Genomic DNA, 5587 nt, shown 5'->3' with positions numbered 1-5587 from the left:
AGAACGATCGGAAGAGAAAAGCAAGACATTAATAGCATCGATTACATCTAAGTTGAACGACTCTCGAAACCAAAGAGACATACTACAAGTTCATTAAAGTTTAGTTACAACATGAGCCAATCGATGTTTCAGAACTAGACACAGCATCACTGCTTTCGACTCGACTCAAGGGACCGGAGCGTGGATGAAGCCGCCGTCTATCGTGGGAGTCATGAAAGAACAGGCGTTGTTAGCCTGCATTTGTAGCATTGTGTCGATGTCACTGTTGGACGGTTGATTTCTGAGGTAGAACTGCCCCGAGGTACGAAGGACATCTTGATGGATGATTTCCGCAAACTCCGACTGGATGCGAAAGAATTCTTGTCTGATGTCCGCATCCTGGATTGTCGACACGCTCGCGGCCCAATCTTTGAGTTTACTCGGTAGCAGAAATTGATGATGGTCCTGTACGATTGCCTGCATGTGATGGATGGCGTAGTAGGCACCCTTCTGACCGCCAGGCGGCTGCTTGACGCAGCAGAACGTCGTATTGTGGGAGAACACGTGCTTGCCGTACTTACAAATAGGCCTGGTGAAGGTGCCTCCAGATTTGGCGTAGCCGGGGAGAACATCATCAAGAACCTTCTTGACATTTGTGTAGTCTACGTTCGACTGACGGTCCGGGTCGAAATACGTGGCCAAGGAATATTTGGGGCTTAGGAGGATGAGCGTGCAATGTGTGTCACTGCAGAAAACATGGAATGTTAAAAGAAAAACGATCGAAATCTAAGAATTCATATGTTACGGGCCAGTTGAGGGGAGGACTTACTCGGGAAAGTAAGGCACGAGGAAGTTATCCTTATCTTGGTTTGCCAGAATAACGCCTTCGAGGTAAGAACTCGCGACTTGCCGGTCCCCAGCGCTGCCCAAGATCTTGGCACGCATGTAGAAGGGGTCGACTATCACGATGTCCGGGGTCTTGTCGCGAATGATCCGCATCTCCATACTCAGCGAAAATAGCCGAACGAAGGTGTAGTGCAGCGGATGAAGGTTCATCATAGCGTGGATGTCATCAAACCGCAGGATGATCGTACGCTCGATGGAGTTATCCACAAAGCCCTTGCCCTCTGGCACCTTGGCCGCGAAAACCGGGTATGCCACATCCTTCTCTCTGAGACGCCGCTTCTCCAAAGAAAGAACACTGTCATGCAGACTCCGCATAGCACCGGTTGCAGCATTGAGCATATTTGTCAGTAGCATCGCCCTACCCGCCACATGCACCCTCCTCGAGATATCCTTAGGTGAAGGTGGCCCGTCCTGAGCACGGATCGTACTCGGTGCCGGCTGGCTCGCACCCTTGTTAGTCTTTCTTTTGCGTGCCTTCTTCTTCTCCTATAATGGGACCGAGTTCTGCTCACAGACCGCCTTCTTGAGTGTGTTTGGGCTGATAATATTTCGCACCTCGCCTATCTGAGGTTCGGTGAAGTCGGCAGCTGGAGGTGTCTCCTGAGAGCTGAACGGCAGACGACGCCTGTTGCAACTTGGCTTCTCCGCGGTACCAGCTAGATCGCACACGTCTTTTGTTGGGTTGGGTTCTTGAGAAGGAGCCCCCATGAAGTCGCCATCGTACCCATGTTCGGCAAAGTACTGATCGACGTTGCCAAATGTATCGTCGTCGTCGTTGTTCTGATCCTGTGCCATATGCATGTTTGGATCCAGTGGCATAGGGATGTCCGGCACCGTTGCGGCGGTCTTGCCATGGGGCCGACTTGGCGCCGGCACGACTGGCGGTGTTGTCTTTGGGGTGGTGTCCCCCGCCCCCAAACGAATCTGGCTCTTCGGCCAAAGCAGGGGCCAGCTCAGGCAGGCGCTGAGGGTCATCACGTCATCATCGTCGGCCCCGACGGGTCGAATCGGAGGTAACAACTCGTCGCAGCCTGGCAGCACCCGAACCAGTTCAACCCTAAACAAGTTGGGTGGCATCTGGGTACCGTGGAACAAGGGGTTGCCCGGTTGAACGATTTTTCCCTTGGCAACATTGACCAACTCGTTGTTCACGAAGTGCAGGAGAGTGCATGGAACGTCGGCGGCGCCCTGCGAAAACATGTAGGGCGTCAGGGATGCCCAGTCAAAGGCAAGGAGATGAAGTCCTCGACCGAGAGAGGCTTAATTAGTTACCGTGATGATGGCGTCGAGCTCGGCTAATGTCGAGGCACCGCCAACGGCGGGCGTGCAGTTGACGGAGGGGCCGCTTGTTGCAGAGGTGCCGGTCGGCGTACACCTGGGTGCATTAAGCTCCCGTGCCGGCGTCGGAGACACCAATGCCGCCTCCGCCGGAGACAACAATGGCCCCGCCATCGCATTCTGCGAGTTGCTGGCCGTGAAGCTAGGAATCGGGGGCGGCCCCTGTTGGCCGCCCGCAATCCACGCACTCAACCCCTGGATCAAGGTAGGCACAATGGCGATGATCGTCGCTCCGAGTTGTTGTTGCACTTGCTCTTGGACAATCTCCGGAATCCGCGCCACCTGTGCCTTGAGTTCTTGAACCTCGCGCACCTGGCTTTCTGAGCTGGTCTTTTTCTCCTTCCGCACACCAGCGGTATAGTATGACCCCCATTTTGTGGACAAGCCTTTGCCGGCCACACGACCAGCTGACGTCGGCTTACTGAGCTTATCCTTGTTCTTCATTACATTCAACGCCCTATTTAGAGTGGTGTCCCAAGGGTTGCTCTTAGTCGACCCCGCGCTACTGCTTTCAGTCGCCTGCAGAAGGAATGTGAACCATTTAGAAATTTGGCTTCATTAATTAGAATGCAACCATATGGAGCTAATTACGCGGGGGTGTATTCCTTACCAGAACAAGCTCAAGCGCCCTGGTCTTGGGATCCGTGGTAAGCTCCTTTGTTATCGGGTCCTCCTTGTACCGGGCCCTGACATAGTTCCTGGTCTGCTTGTTACCGCTGTATTTCTCGAAGCGGGGCGGTAGGCCTTGCTCGGCACGCTCCACGTCCTCCTTGTCCCATATACGCTCCGCCACTCTGTAACCGCCGGGACCGAGTTTGTGTTCCCCTAAGTTCAGCTCCCGCATTTCTTTCCCCCATTGACTTGATTGGGAGTTTGCGGTGCTCGAGCAATTGATCTTGAAGTCGTTGTAGTCATCTTCAGTGATCGAAGGATTTTTCTCCTTGATCTTCTCATAACTCTCACCTTTCTCGATCATTCTCTTCACATTGCTTTTCCATGTAGACAGGGCCTTGCTCATCTTCGTGAGGGCAGCATTGTTCACTTTATTCCCTTTGAGGCTTGTGTTTTCAAAATCAGCGGGGAACTTGTATCGTTCGTGCAGCTTCGTGAAGAGGAGGTTGCGCAAATTCCCTCGGTCAGGATGCCTCAGGTTCTCGGTGTTGATCGAGACGGTGCTCCGGAGAATGCACCCGAGCTGAAGCGAGTACCCCTTGACTATTCGTTCGGGCGCCGTTGGATTCCCGTCGGAGTCCACTTCAGTAACTTCCTCCTTGAGGGTGCGGAGCACGGTCGGGCGCCGGTCCTTCCGTTGCCTCTTCTGTTGGCTGCCATCTATGCGTGCGCCGCCATCATTAGTGGTGGCATCCTCGGCGGCACCATCAGTGGTGGCATCAGTGGGGTCATCCTCGGCGGTACCATCAGTGGTCTCAGGATCGGTGGGGAAGGCGGCGTCCTCATACAAGTGAGGTTGTTCCTCCATCTCCTGGGACAGCTCCCAGAATGCCTTGCCGCCCGAACCCCCGGCCTGATCGTTGTTGGCCACGTTTCTCTCTAAATAGGAACAAAGTTTGGTCAAAAAGTTGGTTATTGTCAAGGAACAAGATCATGGTCTCATCATTTAGGGTTTGTCGACACCGAGGCATCCTAAAAGCTAAGCTTTTATCATTGAGGGTTTTTCGATGACGAGGCACCCTAAAAGCCTAAGCTTTCATCATTAGTCACAAGTACCCCGGCCCATGCATTAGTCACAAGTACTCCATATGTCCTATTTTTAGCAAAGTCATGCTAAAATTCACGGAAAATTTCAGCATGACCTTTGCTGAAAATAGGACATATGGAGTACCCGAATTTGCTGGAACGGAAGTTAATCGACATTCCAGCAAACTCAAGGGCCTCTCGGGTGGACAAGGCAAAAAAGGCCTTCATTACAACATGGAAAATACATTGGCATGTGAAGAGGTGAAACAATATATGCATCTCCAAGCAGTATCATTCAACATTTTGGACAAACCACTACAAGAAATACTGGATCAGAATGTTTTTTATACATAACTGCTAAAACCCTAGGAGTTAACCGAGCCACCAACAGAATGTGGACTTAAAAAGAGAGAGTCACGGACAGTGACATGATACATTTTCATAAAATTAGCTAGTTTTACTTATGGTGCACAAAGGAACAAGTACTGCGGTGCACTTAGAAAAAAATGAGCACCGCAAAACAAGAAGACTCGTTTCAGGTAAACGGAAGCTATCGGCTCCATCAAGTGGAGGCAAAAACAAGTGTAATTGCAAATGAATGCAAACCACGTTAAGACTTAACTGCTAAGGCCTAGTTTGGCAACACGGTTAAGGATATTGTTATTTAGCCATTAATTACCATCTTAAGTGCAAATCATTTTTGATTCACTCTAGCTATGAATTGGTTGGTATATGATGTTTTTTTCCAAGGGGCCTGCTTATTTTTTGCCTTGATAAATATAGCTCATTATTTATTGTTATCTCCTCTTTATGAATAAATAGTATACTCATGTTGACTTGCCTGCCAACTAATTTGTTTTAGAATCTTCACATGCATATGTACATGAGAAAGGGAGGGGAATCAGAGTTGTTGTGGAGGAAATGAAAATATCTTGTTATTTGGCTGCTACCATCCATGTTCTTTTAGACTGAACATTCCCATGGGCGTTTCTCTATGCAGCGAATATATTAGATCAAGCATCATATCATGGACACCATAAAACTTTTCTGCCTTGATAACGATGTCTACAGGTTGGACCCTGCTTTTGTTTATGAGCTCATTCAAGTAACTCTCCTAGCTCAAATGGGTCAATTTCACGTTTACATGATAGATGATACACAACATAATCTTTAGTGTTGAACAAATTATGGTAGACTAGAGATAGAACACTATACGAACCAGACACATACCGACGATATGGAAACTAGACTCAGGTTATTAGCAAATACTTGTAGACTGAATTTGCTGCTTACATCGTAATAATGCTAACATCAACTGTTCCTCTGATTGCAAATAGATCACATGAAATTCCAGCAGTCCTATTATACAGAAATTCAGTCCATAAGGGCATATATGTCCAACAGACTCTGCTACTTTGATATATGAGTTTTGCTGTATAGGTAAAAAAAAGACATGTCTAACAGAATCTGCTATCTACTTTGCAAACATTAACTGCTAGCTACCATCAGTGTTGTCTCTGTGACAGCGCAAAATTAGTAATTGTTTGACAGCTCAAAATCAGAAACCATCAGTGTTAATTGCAGTGGATAATTTGGGTGTCCTCTTGCACTACCGACGATATGGAGAGGGGGAGAGGAGGGGGAGAGGAGGAGGGGGAGCTCACGG

Source organism: Triticum dicoccoides, chromosome 2B (genome assembly GCF_002162155.2).
Source record: "Triticum dicoccoides isolate Atlit2015 ecotype Zavitan chromosome 2B, WEW_v2.0, whole genome shotgun sequence".
Classification (NCBI taxonomy): domain Eukaryota; kingdom Viridiplantae; phylum Streptophyta; class Magnoliopsida; order Poales; family Poaceae; genus Triticum; species Triticum dicoccoides.
The sequence above is the reverse complement of the archived record's forward strand: the minus strand, read 5'-3'. Positions refer to the sequence as shown.